Source organism: Cardiocondyla obscurior, linkage group LG02 (assembly GCF_019399895.1).
Source record: "Cardiocondyla obscurior isolate alpha-2009 linkage group LG02, Cobs3.1, whole genome shotgun sequence".
NCBI classification, from domain to species: Eukaryota; Metazoa; Arthropoda; class Insecta; order Hymenoptera; family Formicidae; genus Cardiocondyla; species Cardiocondyla obscurior.
The window spans coordinates 4,724,767-4,739,996 of record NC_091865.1 but is presented as its reverse complement, the minus strand read 5'-3'; the positions used below and the strand labels follow the sequence as shown (position 1 = coordinate 4,739,996).

Here is a 15,230-nt window from a genome sequence, read left to right as displayed (position 1 = left end):
CAATTACATCCTGTGCATTACATGAGCCATAAGACGACGAAAGCAGAAAGAAAGTATTCTAGTTATGTACTTGAAGTTCTAGCGGTGATAGCAGCATTAAAGAAATTTTGTGTCTATTTAATAGGCAAAGCTATTAAGATTGTTACCGATTGTGCTGCTTTCCAACAAACAATGTGTAAAAAAGATTTAACTACACAAATCGCCAGATGGGCATTACTACTAGAAGAATTTTTATACAAAATTAAACATTGTTCAGGTTCTCGCATGAAACATGTACACACATTAAGTCGCAACCCCGTGATGATGTTAGATATTGACAACATCGTTCCGAAGATTAAGAGAGCACAAAATGCTGATGAGTATATTCAATCCATTAAGAAATCTTTGGAAGAAATTACTCATGAAGATTACAGATTACAACATAGATTAATCTATAAATTTGTTGATGGATGTAAATTACTCTTAGTTCCAAAATCAATGCAAGATAAAGTTGCAAGCTGCTGTCATGAAAAGGATCATTTCGCGGTTAAACATACTAAAGAAGAAGTCAAAAGAGAGTTTTACATTCCTACATTCCTAATTTGAGAAGCAAAATAGAAAGCTGTATAACGAATTGTTTAAGATGCATTCTGATAAATAAGAAGGCGGGAAAACAAGAAGGATTCTTGCACCCGTTAACTAAAGAAGATGTACCTTTGCATACGTACCACGTGGATCACATGGGTCCACTCGAATCAACGCAAAAAAATTATAAGCATATTTTCGCAGTAATTAACTCATTCACCAAGTTTATATGCTTTTATCTAACTAAAACTACTACGTCGCAAAAAGTCATACAGAAGCTGGAATTACAGAAGACTGTTTTTAAAAATTCAAGTTCGATTATTTCTGATCAAGATACGGCGTTCACTTCAAATGAATTCGAAGAGTACTGTCGTCAAGAGAATATTCAACATGCAAAGATTACCACCGGTTTATCACGATCTAACGGGCAAATTGAACGCATTAATCGTACTATCATACCCGTTTTATCCAAGATGACGATAGAAAAACTGAATAAATGGTATAAACATGTGCCTAAATTACAACAGATACTAAATTCCACATATCAGCGTAGCATCGATACCACTCTATTTGAACTACTATTTGGAACTAGGATCAAAACTGACTGTTAGACATTCGGCTGCCGCGTGCGGCATCGCTTGCAAGGCGTTGACGAGCCGACGCGTGCTCGTTATTTTTGGCACAAAGCAGCTGATCGCGACACGCTGTCAGGCCCCGAGCGCGTGACACGGTGTGTCGGGCGTTGCGCCGTGTTGTGATTCAGCGGCGTGTTGTGCTGGATCGCTATCGCGCGATTGTTTTTTGACCAATGCCAAGGCTTAGCGATCGTTTTTACCTTTTTTGGGCATTGCCGCGAATTCGCGAGCGTTTTCTAGGAAGGAATGCCCGGGAACTCCAGTAGCGAAAAGCCGTTGAACAAAGCGTGTCGGTTCCGCGAGAGCTCCGAGTTCAACGGAAAACCAAAAGGCGACAATTGCGGTACCGTGCGAGCGCATCGCGAGACCGCGAATTTCCGAAGCGAAGTTTTAGCCGTGCTGGCGAAACTGCAAGACATTTGTAAATAGTGTATATAAGGTGTAATTAAAGTGTGTTTTTTTGTGTATTTTCCTGCCTCGTCTTTATTAAACTCGCGCAAAGTATTCTCACAAAACACTGACAAAGATCTTAGAATTAAAGAGGCTATCAAACAAGAGATAATTTCTGAATTCAAGAATATTTGTAAGCAGATAAGATGCAAAGCTAAAGAGCAGATCAAGAAGAATCAAGAGAAAAATAAGAAGCGATATAATTTGAGACGCAGGGACCCACGGAAATACTATATTGATGATTTAGTAGTAATTAAACGGATTCAAGCTGGACCAGGGCTCAAATTGAAACCGAATTTCTTAGATTCTTATCGAGTAATCAAGGTCAAGTCTGGTGATACCTACAATGTCATAAAAGAAGGTTGCTAGGTGACAAGTAACAAGAGTTTTTAGAGAAATACCGAGGAGGACACTTTTTGTTTTTTGAAAGAGAGAGCTGCTGCTTATTCGTGATGAGTGCAAAACTTTTGTATCGTTTGTTCACAGATAATCCATAATTAAACATTTCTTTCATATTCCATAATAATCCACTGAGTATTAGTTAATAAATTACCCATTATCTCTACATTCAAGATAATCTATTTACAATGCACGGAAACTGTGGAGGTCACCTTGCTCTTAACTCTGAACTTACAAAGTTTTAAAATTAACAGTCGTTTCACAATCATTGTTTATTAACATGTCGTCCTAGTGATGTCGGTTAGAATTTTCGAGAGAATAAATTATCCGGTCGATGGTTCAGTTAGTTATCTTTGTCGAGATGTATGAGTGCGGAGAAAGTCGAGCTGCCTGCTTAAATGTGAGCGGCCACGAGATTATATGAATCTCGTGGCCCAGCGGGTAAGGTGTTTTTACTGAATGTGATTATGAGGTTCGGCCAACCTTGCAGTGAGCGTGAGAATGCATGTTGGTGTACTTATGTTCTGAATGTTTATAAGATGAGCCGTAAATCGATGAGTCGTCCTTAGTACAAGAATCAGTCCTTTAGAAAAACCAATTCGTCTTATCACAATTATCACCACAATAAATTTTCGCCCTCTACTCGCACACATGTCACTCGGATGAGAATCAACGTACAGTCGTTGACAGAAAGGTTGCAACATTTTTAAAAATAAATTTAAGAACACTGCGTTAATAAACAGAATGCGAACCGCTTTATTTGTTCATGTGCAATACATAGATATGATCATGTCTATGTATTACACATGAGCCAAAGTAACGGATCGCATTCTATTTATAAAAACAGTGTTTCTAAATTTATTTTTTTAAATGTTGCAATCTTTCTGTTAATGACTGTACAAGTGTCGGCATTGAAACCGGCATCGAGAAAGCTTAAAGATGGCGGCGCGATCAATCGTTTCGTCAATCGATTGGTCATTATTCGGCGTTGCGGTACGTCCAAGAGGTGCTGCCGCCAGTGAGTGCGGCGCACTTAAGCGCATTTTCCAACACAACAAAGTAACATAATAGTTTGAACTCTGAACCAATCCTTGTTTTCAGCGCCACCCACCAAAAAATTAAGAATTATTAACCGGCACATCTGGTACATATTTTTATATAATATTTACAATTTAGAAATAATTAGTATAGAATATAATTTATTAGCAAGAATATTCATTAAAATAAAAAAGATAGTAATAATAGTATAGGATAGTAATATTTTATTAATTTTTTTTTTAATTATAAAATTTTCTTACTTTAGCTTAACCTACGTGTCACCTACCAACTCCTCATATTTTGTATACCATTCTTTCTATCTCTCTATCTTTTCTTTTAATTTCTTATTATAATTAACTTAGTCTAACCTATCTTATCTTTATTTTATAACGTAATCGGATGTGCGCGTTCGCGGGTCGCCTCCTGGGTCCCCACACCCGTACACCCCACGCACATGTCCACCTGCTTTTTCTTTCCCCTTTGAACTTCCGCTTCCTCTTGTCTTTCTGTTACATTTCTTTATTTCCATCTTTCTTGTTCATTTGATTTCATTCACACTGTTTTTTTATTCTTCCATTCTTTGTTTTTCGTTTTTATTTCATACTCTTCCTTTCTTTTTCACTTTTCTCACTCTCAGTCCCCCTTTCATTTTTCTGCTGTTCTCCTCCAATTCCTCTAGCCATCTTTCTCTCTCATCTATTTCCCACAGAATCCAATCTACTGCCTCCTACCAATTTCCATTCCCTCCATTCTTCCACTCTGTGTACTCCTCCCATACATGTTCCTATGATCCTCTCTCCATTCCACAAAATGTACATTTTTTCTTTTTCTTTGTTTTCCATTATCTTTTTTCTTACAGAAATAATAATAATAAATATTTCGTTCAATATTACGGTTATAAAATGAAGTATATTTTGAATTGGCTGTACGGAATAAAATATCCTTTTACTGAACTAAAGTACATGTATCAATCTATGACTATCAGATCAGATTAAACCAAAAAATGCAAAAAATTATTGATATTGCTGTTTTTAATTGTGAGAAAAACCTGAAGCGCGGAAAAAGTATTGTTTAGCAATGCATGATAGACTGGGTAAATTTTATTAGATAGACTGTAACTAACTATGGTGGAAGGAAACGACGCATCACGTGGAGGCAGGAAAAGGGCGCTAAAAAAGAAATACAACGTCAATCGTTAAATCAGAACTTTAAGGCATAAAAACCTACCCCCTGCGTGAGAAGTGGAAAAAACCAAATTTTTTAAATACAAATAAATGCTCAAACTAAAAATACAGTAATTACCTTAATCTGATTGTTAGAAATATCCTTTTAAACTTCAGTGGCCAACGCTGGGCCCGTTAACAATTACAGTTGCTCGAACTGCATTATTTCATCTGCCGCCTCCTCTTGTATCGTAGTACGCTCGGACCACTTAGATCCTTAAAAAGGTAGCTCGCAGTAAAAACATCTTCGTGATAGCGTACATGTTTTTTCACCCTTTTCGTAGTAAAATCCGTCACACCAGCTCAGGTAAGTTTGCTTGCTCTTTGTACTTGCGAAAGACTAACTTGCACGTACTTACTATCACAGCGCCACAAACTAACGCTAACACTATCTTTTTGCAACACTGGCATGCCGGGAAGTTTGAAGACAGTGCAGGCCATCTTCTCCCAGAACAAGTATATAATAAAAGTTTAGCACAAATTAATCAAGTTTATTAAATGATAAAACAGCGCCGAGAAAAAGAGTTGTTCGGCGAATGGTAGTATGCACTCGCGACGTATTAGTTTCGGTTCACGCATGGAACAAAAAAATATTCCGAGGATGTTGCAGCAACAAACAAAATCTCAAGATTGGTTGCGGAGCTTACTGCTGTTGACAGGCTAATTTTCTTATTCTTTGTTCTACGAGAAAGTAATGTTACGGACAAGCCCAAGTGCTTGAAAGTAAAGTGTCAAATAGCCTATTAACTGGTATCTTATGCGATAAAGCGCGAAAAAGCGATAAAATACGAGAAACCGCCGATGCATGGCAACAAGTCGTAAAAATAAATGACAGGCTCAGACTAAACCCAGCGTATTGTTATGTTTTCAAAAGCACGATAACAAAAATATAAACACAGTGACGCTTTTTATTCTTTTTCTTATAAATTTTTGAATAGTTCTGAATAATTAAATTTGCCTACGAAATATTTGCTTATTTATATAGGTTGTTCAGACAGAAAACCGAGACCTAGCTGTCATGCAATATAAATCAAGAAAGAAGATAATATATTTTAATTTAAAATTAAACGTTTAAAAAAAATTAGTAAAAATTACTATTAATAATCTATGCACGTGTTAATAGATGACATATTAATTTTTCGTTTTAAAAATGTCAAAAGTTATGTACAAAAATTATGTTACGTCCCACTCCGTTTCTTGAATTTGCTCCTCATTAACAAGCACTGCACTGGTATGATTTCTGTGTGTTTTTTTTTTGTGTTGACGAACACCGCACTGCTATTCTTGTTAAAAATAGTGAGAGATCCACTGACTTAATAAGTTAAGGCTCTTGATTTGGAAAACGCTCCAAGTGAGGGTAACAAATTAAAAAACTCTTAAAATAAAAAAAAAAACCTCTTTTTACGTAAAGGCGCTGAGGTGGCCGAAAAAAAAACTTTTATGACTACAAGGTGACAAGTGCGCATTTCTCTCTACATGTTAGGTAACGCGTTTTATGAAAAACAGATACCGTGCGGTCAGCAGGAGAGCTGCCACATTTGAGGCAACGAGTAAAGTTATAAAACGGGGCAATTTATGATCCAAGATTTACTTGGCGTAATATGTGAATCATGATTTTTTTCTTAGATTTAGAAAAGAACGGATCCTGCAAAACCACATTCTCAGGAGAGAGCGAGATTAATAAAAATACCAGAGAAATATCATACTATAACGAGGTGTCCGCTAAACACCTCGTCCCGGCAAACAACAGCCGACCCGTCGGACCGACCATCGTCTGGCGGACACAGGGGCGCGGTGCGCCCCGACCCCGATTTTAAGCGATACCAAAAACGAACGCTCGGATAAGCCCTCGTGAGACTTGGCCGCATATACTGTGCCGTTCCGCATAAGTTAAGGCCGTGCGGAACCGCAACGAGCGCTGCGAACGTCTACCCCGATAACCCGGAAGCCCTGGGCCACGATCTATCGGATATAAAAAGGCTGGATCCGAAAAGATCTGGGCCAGTCTATCGAACTACCGAGCACCGTATCGGGTCTCCGCTCAGTAGAAGCCTTCTGGACAACCTAGAGTCGCTATAGCACAGGGGTCGAGTATTCTTGGCCTCTGTCAAGAATTCTTGGCCGCGACTCGACTCCTTTCTTGCGGGTTCCGGGACCGACCGTCACTAAGGATAAAAGCGGGGTAAAGCGTGCTTTGCCTCCACCGAGCGTTCTCGGTGTATCCCATGGCATAGGCCCCGACCCCGTCTCCGACCGTCTAGCCGGTTTCCTAGAGTGCGGCGCAATCTCGGGGTAAAGCGTGCTTTGTCTCCGCCGAGAGTTCTCGGCGGTTGCCCCCCGCGCTCCCGCCTCCTAACAACGCGTTCTTGATTAGGGGCTCTGCGCTAAATCCTGGGTTAAATTCACGCGACGAATCTATCGCGCGGATAAACATCCGAACCGTCACCGCACGTGCAGCACGCGCGTTATCGCGCACGATTCTGTAAATAGACTTTGTAAATAGACAGCTATAGAAATAAATGTAAATACATACACGAATAAACCCGCGTACGGTTTCATTCTTTCCCGCGGACACCCCGGCCGGACCTAGCATACGCGCCGACCCGCCAATCGCCGCGGCGGGTCGCTGAACCGTGTCCGGCCGCGCGGAAAAGAACGGGAGTGTTACAATACCAAATACGTAAGACGCCTAAAACCATAAACTTAAAGAGTTATGCTACATCATAAGTTACGAAAAAAGCCGACAAATGCTTATTCGGCCAATTCGGAGAAGCTACGAATTTTACTCTTTTTGAATCTAGACCTATATAACTTTTGTTTCTTTTAGACCAGTGCTTACTTTAAAATTAAAAATCGGAGTTAATGTTGATTTCATCGAATCCGATTTTTCGATGAAACTAGAAAGAACTTTTCCAAGGAAAGATCTACATTTATGTAACAAACTACCGAACAGGAAAATACTCAATTACCGGCGTATATGAACCGACTCTACAAATCTCTTGAACATCTGCAGAATTCTAGTAAAGTATAGCGATGCCAGTTTGAAGGAACATACAGCACGTTTGCAGATTGGTGGGAAAATAGTGGGGTTATGCTGTTAATGCTGTCTATATACACACTAAAGCGAAGGTTATGTCCGTGTATGCTTAAAGCATCGACGAGGTTCAAGCGATATAAAAGAATATATTTATTAATAGATTGCTAGGATCTGCTGTCTCTTTTGCTGCAGCTATCATACAGTACTCAAGCATTAGAAATGTTTTTGACATTTCTTATTCTTAACTTACTTCCTATACTTACTTCCTATACTGGTAATACTTTTTGAGCGTTTTTGGATGTTCGGCGCCGCGAAAGAAAAAATATAGACAAAAAAATATTACAATTGTTATGAGTGAATGTTTGAAACCGCCTGTAGGGTGCCAGTTAAGAAACTCAAGAGGCAATGTCTCAATAATAAATTTAAGGTTGTTATTCTAAATTATATTTTCGATACTTAAACCATTGTTGTGCGTTATCTTCCCAATAGTTGGACAATCTTTAATTTATCTTACAATATCTAGAATACCCCCTCCAGTCGAGGAATTATTTTTTTGTTGAGAACAAAGAAGTGACTCCTTGGCTAAAACTGTGCTTCTTGCAGTTAACAGTCGGTAGCAATTAACAATTCAAAGTAAACACATGTTCCTTCATTTATGATTAAAAAATCCAAATTTGTGTCGCAAATCGAGATGTAAACTGACCGGCCGAAATAGCGTTCGTTTTGCGGCGACGGCGGCTAGCGTGCGTAAGATAGTGTAGTGTGCATTATGCCATACAACAAAGCGCGTACATGTAACGCGGAGCGTCGGAAAAATTAAGAGGGAAGGGGAAAAATGGTGAAAAGATAATTCTTATTCACACGTGTTGATTAAAGTGAGTACGTATAAAATAGAAATATGTTCGACGCTCATAATTATACTTATAAATATAATTGTCGCCGTTTTAACTGCCGGTTTTATTTGGCGATTGAATAGGCATATTTATATATTTATATTTTAAATTAGTATTTTAATTAATTATATTATAATAATATACGTGTCATAAACAAAATTAGATTAACAATATTTGAACGTGAAAATGTTCCTATCGCTATTGTAGCACTGTTGTCATCGCGGAAGGAAACTTAAGGCTATTTTTGTATGTCTTATATTAAGGTTTATTTACAATATTTACAGTTTTATTTTTTTAGTCTTTTAAATCGTGTTGCTAGGACGCTTTCAACAAAAGTATAGAGGAAAAAGCCATGCACGGGATATTAGACCCGGCGTTCCCTGTGTGATATGTGTGGGGCCGTTAGGGTAACCCTAATCGGACCCCACCGCTCGTCTTCCGGGTATACAACAGGTTCGGAGTCAGAGGCCGAGGTTGTGGCCCACAGGTCCGTCTGAGTACTTGTGTCCGTCGTCAGAGGCGCGTGTTGAACGGCGTGCTTAGTCTCCTCCGTCTGCGTGCTCTGGTGTACGGGCAACGGCCGGGGTGTAGTCGGCACACGGTATCGAGGGCTGGTCAAGCGGTAAATCCATATGTCCCCGGGTAGGAGCGCAGCCCATGGTGGTCTGGTCAGCTGTGGTGGTGGCAGCCTCAATGCACACGGTGCCCACGGCCGTAGTGCTATTGGCGGCAGCTTCGGAGAAGGCTGCGGTATGACTGCCTGCTGGACCAATGTGACCAGCGGCTGTCCAGGAGGAAAAGTTTCCACAGCTACGATCCTGGGCGCTACTAGACCAGTGGTGCTATCCGGTGAGCTCGTAACCGGAGGCTGTGGCTTCTTTCGTCCCCTCCGTACCTTCTTCTTCCTGGTCGTCTCGAGGTCCAGGGTATTCGTAGCCGACGTCTCCTCCAACATGTATGCCGGGTGCGTTTGATCGCAATTGAGCACTCCGAGTATTACTTTTAAAAAGGCTTTCTCACTTGCTCAGCTGTAACTGACACTATCCCTAGGAATGTGCTCTAGATTAGGCTAATGCTAGCGTAAAGCAAAATTCAAATCTGATCCTCCGACTTATATAGAATCCTTAAAGTTATTTAACTCTCGAGAAAGCCGCGTTTCTTAGCGGCGAGCTTTCGTATTACACAACTTTTGTGCAGTTAACGAGTTGCCGTTCGGCAGGTGTTTGTGGCGACCATTAGTGGTCGTCACAGTTATAAAAATTTTGTTGGCTCTGAAAAGAACCGATTGTAGATGAAGCTTTAGAAACATTTATTCAATAATCGGCTCAATATCCGAATCGGTCGATCACTTGATTAAGCCGATTTGAAATCAAACTTATCAAGTTTGCAAGAAAATCTGGTCGGAATCGAAGTCTTTCTTAGACTTCTCTTATATGGTCGACTAACGCTGCCGTCGTCCTCTCTCATCGTGGTTTCTATTGCTGAACTATTTGCGCCCAGACGTTCTCAATAACATTTTAATCTGGTAAACGAAATGGCCAGTCAATCAAGCGGATCTCCGAATGATACCAAAACCACGCTTGTGTTTCATGTGACGTGTGCACTGCAGAATTATCCGGCACCATACGGATAATTGGCATGTCATCTTCAGAGTAAATAACACGTACTCAAGAAAAAAGAACTTTTTTGAGTATGCGAATATACTCTGCCGAGTTTATTCGCGTAGGAATGTGTACCAATTCTCTGATTGCAGTGTCGGATATCCACATCCACATTGCACATGAGAACCTTCTACTTCGGTGGATAAGCACAACATGATTTGGGTTCAGCTGTTGATCTCTTAGACGCCATACGTGTGGCTCGTATCAGCACACGATACAAAGACCTTTTTATCGGTCCATTTTATGGCTTTTCATTCCACACGGCTCGTTACCAGATTTTCCAAACAAAACGCGACCCGTTGCTCTTGATAACTAGGAGTCAACGGGATTTTATGAGCTGGACGATAGCAATAATACCCGGCTTCGTTTAAACGTCGCCGGGCAATCCGGTCTGACACCACGACGTTTGCTCTGTTAATCACCTTTTGGACGGTGCCAAATGGACGTTCCACAACAGCAGCAACTTCTTCTACTCGGGTTTTACGAGAACGAGGATTATGCGAACGGTGATCATGCAAAGCATGATCTCCGCTCTCATTAAATCGTCGTAACTATCGTTGTACTGTGAGTTCAGAGCATGGAATATCAGCAGCAATTTCTGCTACTGATTTTGCCGCCTGTCACATTCCGACGATGCAACCTCGTATTTCCGGGCACAAGATTAGAGCCATCGTAAATAAAAATCAACACTTTGAATAATGTGATCTGTTCACTGCTACGACACCACGAAAAGTAATGTTAAAAAATCAACAGCAACATCTCGGTAAGAATAATTGAAAAACGCGAGATAATACAAACGCAACACACAATTAAGCAACATTGTTTAGGGGGGTTTTCTAGTCTAGCGGGTCAAAAAGATCGATTTTTTTGCATATTTTGCAAGTATATGGTCTAGAGAATATGTACGCAAAAAAATTTATCGATCTGAAGCTTGGAGGCTCTTTTATGCACGCCGGAACATTTTCTCGTTAGGCCTTGCGGCGCGGCGCAAAACAGAGCGCCCGAAGCGTCTACCTCGGGATCTTTGTAATGCGTGACGCAGCTTTTTTGTGATATTATATTTTGCTTGTGTCAGGTAATTGTTATACTTTAGTAGGCTACTGGTTGAACAAGGTTCTTTATGTGTGTTTATCGATTGAAACATTTCAACAACGAACAGAGGCTCTGTTACAGAGCGTTTGCTTTCTCAGTTGGGTTTTGAACGTTGAAGCGAGCGAATACAAGTTAAAAATGGATATAAAAGGCTCGAAAAATAAAGTAACTCGTACAGTCATCAAAAAAAAAAAAAGAAATTTTCGAGGCAATCAACATACAGCTGAGCAGGATTCATCATTTGTAAGTACATCGGCAGAAAAACTGAGCAGTTCTAGAAATATCAAATTCTGTAAAGGAATTAAATCGCTCAAATTGCGCGCGTATGAGAGAGAGAGTAATTTGCGGCGGGCGGCGCTGTGTTAGCGCGAACCGATCCGAGCCGAGCCGAGAACACGGTGAACCGAGCAGAGTACGATAGCACGGCCAAGGGGCTAGGACGCAGTATTGTAGCAAACAAGAAAATAAAGTTTATTTCCCATACAAATTCCTTGTCTCAAAGAAGTTTGGTTAGTGTATTAGACATTTTTTCTCGGTTTTTTCAACAATAACCTCTCTTGTAATTTGCAAAAATTGCAAAAAAAGTATTGAGTTCTCTCCAACATCAAATCGTGGATTGGGATTCAAAATTTGCGTGAAGTGTAATTGCAATGAAACTGTTACGTCCGGAGGCCTCCACGATATATATATATATTTTTTCTTTTCGATTACTTTTCTTTTCTTTCATTTGACTTAAAATTCACTTTACTGTACCGGTGTACGATTGTCGCTGCTTAGTTACCCAGCACCGGTGATTATCGCGCGGTCGATACATCGTAATATATCAATTAATGTACCGATCGACCGCCCGACACATCACCCGGCGTTCACGCTCACGTTCATACTCTCGATCACGCTCACGTACACGTGAACATCACGTACACAAGGAATCGCCTAATTGTAATTTTACAATTAACGAGAGCGGCAACAATTTGGGCGCCATACAACAAAGCCAAACATAAAGAGATTTAAAGAAAACCTAAAGACATCTATTAAATACTTAAAATTAATAACAAACAAATGAAAGAAGAGAAAATAAGGCCGTACGCCTTTTTAAATAAACAAAATATTAAAGAAATGGAAAGCCGTGCGTCCGGATATTCTAAAGAAACAATTGCGTGAACTAAAAACCCAAGCATAACGTAAATTTAACAATCAAATAAGAAAATTATGTTTGAATATACCCGCAATGCGGAAGTAAACCCAGATATGAAAAAACAAGGTTCTTATTTGACGGTTAAATAAAATAATTAGCCGCGAGCGACCTACACCAACGAAATCACGATCATATAAAAGGGACGAGAAAAATATCAAAGTTGCAAAATTGAATATTTAAACTATTAAAAATCAAAATCCTTGACAAAGGAATTTCGCGGGGCAAAAGGAGAATCCTTACTCCCCTCACCCTCGGAGCCTAACATCTAATCGTATATAAGCCGCGAATTTTCGGATTCAGAATCGTATTATCGTCTCAGCGATCACCGATGACGAGGAGCTCTAGGAAGCACGAAACTAGGGTGTACAAGAAGAAATAAAGCCAGCAAAGTATAACTCTCTCGCATCATTTGAATTCAAACCTTAAGGGCTCAAGCGCGCTTCTCCATAGCGATCGCGCCTCAAAATCCCTTCCTTCACTCCGAGCCACGGCGCGCTGCCCCGAGTAGCGATCGCCGCCTCGCTTCCTTCTCTCCGAGCCACGGTGCGCTGCTCCGAGTAGCGATCGCCACCTCGCTTCCTTCACTCCTAGCCACGGCGCGCTGCTCCGAGTAGCGATCGCCGCCTCGCTTCCTTCACTCCGAGTTTCGACGCGCTGCCCCAAGTAGCGATTATCGCCTCTATTCCTTCCGAAAAATAAATCTATCGATCCTTGGTTGCGCGCTGGGCCACTTAAAAGTAGCGTAGCAACAAAGCTTAACACTCTTTAAAATTTTAGATAAATAACAAATCAGTATCAAGATATAACGCCCAATGGACTCCATATCAACTAGAGACCCCTGCTCCGCCTCTCTTTAAACCGACAGTAAGCACTAGGAAAAAGGGAAATCTCTGGGCATGGGTATATAAATTGCCTATCGAAACACAGGCGAAAATAAGGAGACAAATCAACGACATGATAAACAATTGATTAAAATCACAACTTTTTTTCTTTCAATATTAAACATTTATAAAATTCAAAAAAGAAAGCATTCAATTCATTTCCACATTTCATTATAGACAACCAAGAAGAGACATAGGGGCCGGAGATCTTGTCGCGCAGAGCGACAGGAAAAAGCGCGACAGCTCCTACGAAATTTCAAAACACCAGGGGTGTTCAATCCGGCCGTCTTCCCGATAGGGCCCACGCCGGCTCCTGCAGGATATAAATCTCCGCCACGAATTACAAATACCGCGCCGCCAGCGGTCCCTCCTCCGCGACCCCCCGCACAACTATCAGAGATACCTCCTCCGCGACCCTCCGCACCATCACTACCGCAAATAACTCGGATCGAAGAGTTTAAGCAACGCGTTCGCGTAATCAAACCAACGCCTGTTCTGCCTATTCCCCAGGCTCCCAAAACCGGAACGCCAGTAGGCACTGTTATACAAAGAAGTAACCGACAAATAAATGATAAATGGAATTGGCTCATGAAGATTTAAATAAATAGTTAAAATTAACACACATACATATATTTTTCTTTAAAACCTCCCTCTCATTATCTATTAATTCCTGAATAAAATAAAATACGAAAGAAAAACAATTTCGGACGTAACAAAACTTATATTGACTCATCGTCGTTTATTGACAAGGCATTTAAAATAAACCGCCGAATTGTTTTTATTTTTCGACTTTTAAGTGTCGGCTTAGAAGGACTAAATTTATTTTGCGGTTTAATGGATATTTGGCAAGGAATGGTTACAAATACTTATTACGCCTGTCTTGAAAATATCTATGTGGCATCATCTGCAATATACAACTGCATCTTACAACAGGCAGTTGAACAAGAAAAAGTGAAAAATAAAAATGCAGGAAATATTGCAACTCACTTGACAGTTTCTGGAGACGGTACATGGAAAAAAAGAGGCTTTTCATTCTTATTTGGTGTGTCTACTCTAGTTGGCAAATATTCAAGAAAAGTAGTCGATGCCGTTAATAAAAGTAGTTTTTGCCAAGCTTACAATTTATGGAATAATAAAAAGAACGAAAATATTGACGAATACGATGATTAGTATGAAACTCATAAAAAATCGTGCTTAATTAATCATGTTGGCAGTGCAAGCAAAATGGAAGTGGATGCTATCACTGAAATGTTTCTAAAATCGAAACAGAAGTACGGAGTTATGTACACAAATTATATAGGAAACGGAGATAGTAAAACCTTTAGAGGAATTTTAAATACAAATCCATATAAAGATAAAGTTACGGTAACAAAGAAAAAATGCGTCAGTCACGTACAAAAAAAATGGGCACGAACTTCGTAATGCCAAAAAAAAAAATAACAAGAGTCTTGGCGGCAAAGATGTCGAAAAACTAACGGATAAAGTAATAAGAGGACTTTCAACGTATTATGGCCTAGCTATACGAAGACACCCAAATTCTATAGAAGATATGAAGAAGGAAATATGGGCAACATACTACCGCAAAAGTTCTATCGATAAAAAGCCTCAGCATCAGAACTGCCCTGCCGGTAAAGAGAGTTGGTGCAAGTGGCGTAAAGCCGAAGCCGATTCTACGCTCGCAAAATTTCATCATAACAATCCGCCTCTTGCTGATAATGTGTTAGAAATAATTAAACCTATTTATGAAGATCTATCATCTAACGAGTTGCTGATACACTGTTTAAGAGCAGAAACACAAAACACCAACGAATCTTTAAATTCTTTAATTTGGATTTTTGCTCCTAAACATCTTTATTCTGAACCAAAAATTATAAAAATTTCAACATTTTTAGCTATTATTTTTAATGAAGGATTTATGCCAATTCTGAAAAAATTAAATATAATGGGCGTACAAATTGGACACCACGCCAAAATATACGCAATGATCAGAAATAGAAATCGCATTACTCGCTTTGCCGAGTTCGAAAGAAGAATTAACCGCAGAGAAGAAAACTTGACATTACACAGTTTTTATGAGCAGGAGGAAGGGTATTTGTACGGCCCCGGAATAGCTGATTGATGGTAAGTAACAAAGAACTAGTTACCATGTTTAGGTATTTTTG

At 39.9% G+C, this 15,230-nt stretch overlaps 1 protein-coding gene and 1 pseudogene across 1 annotated transcript in view; both read left to right on the top strand.

Annotated features, from left to right (window-relative positions):
- Positions 1 to 15,230, top strand: part of LOC139109062 (odorant receptor 10-like) — a 98,647-nt gene that overhangs the window by 22,721 nt on the left and 60,696 nt on the right. The window lies entirely within an intron of this gene.
- Positions 13,877 to 15,213, top strand: LOC139109084 (uncharacterized; annotated as a pseudogene).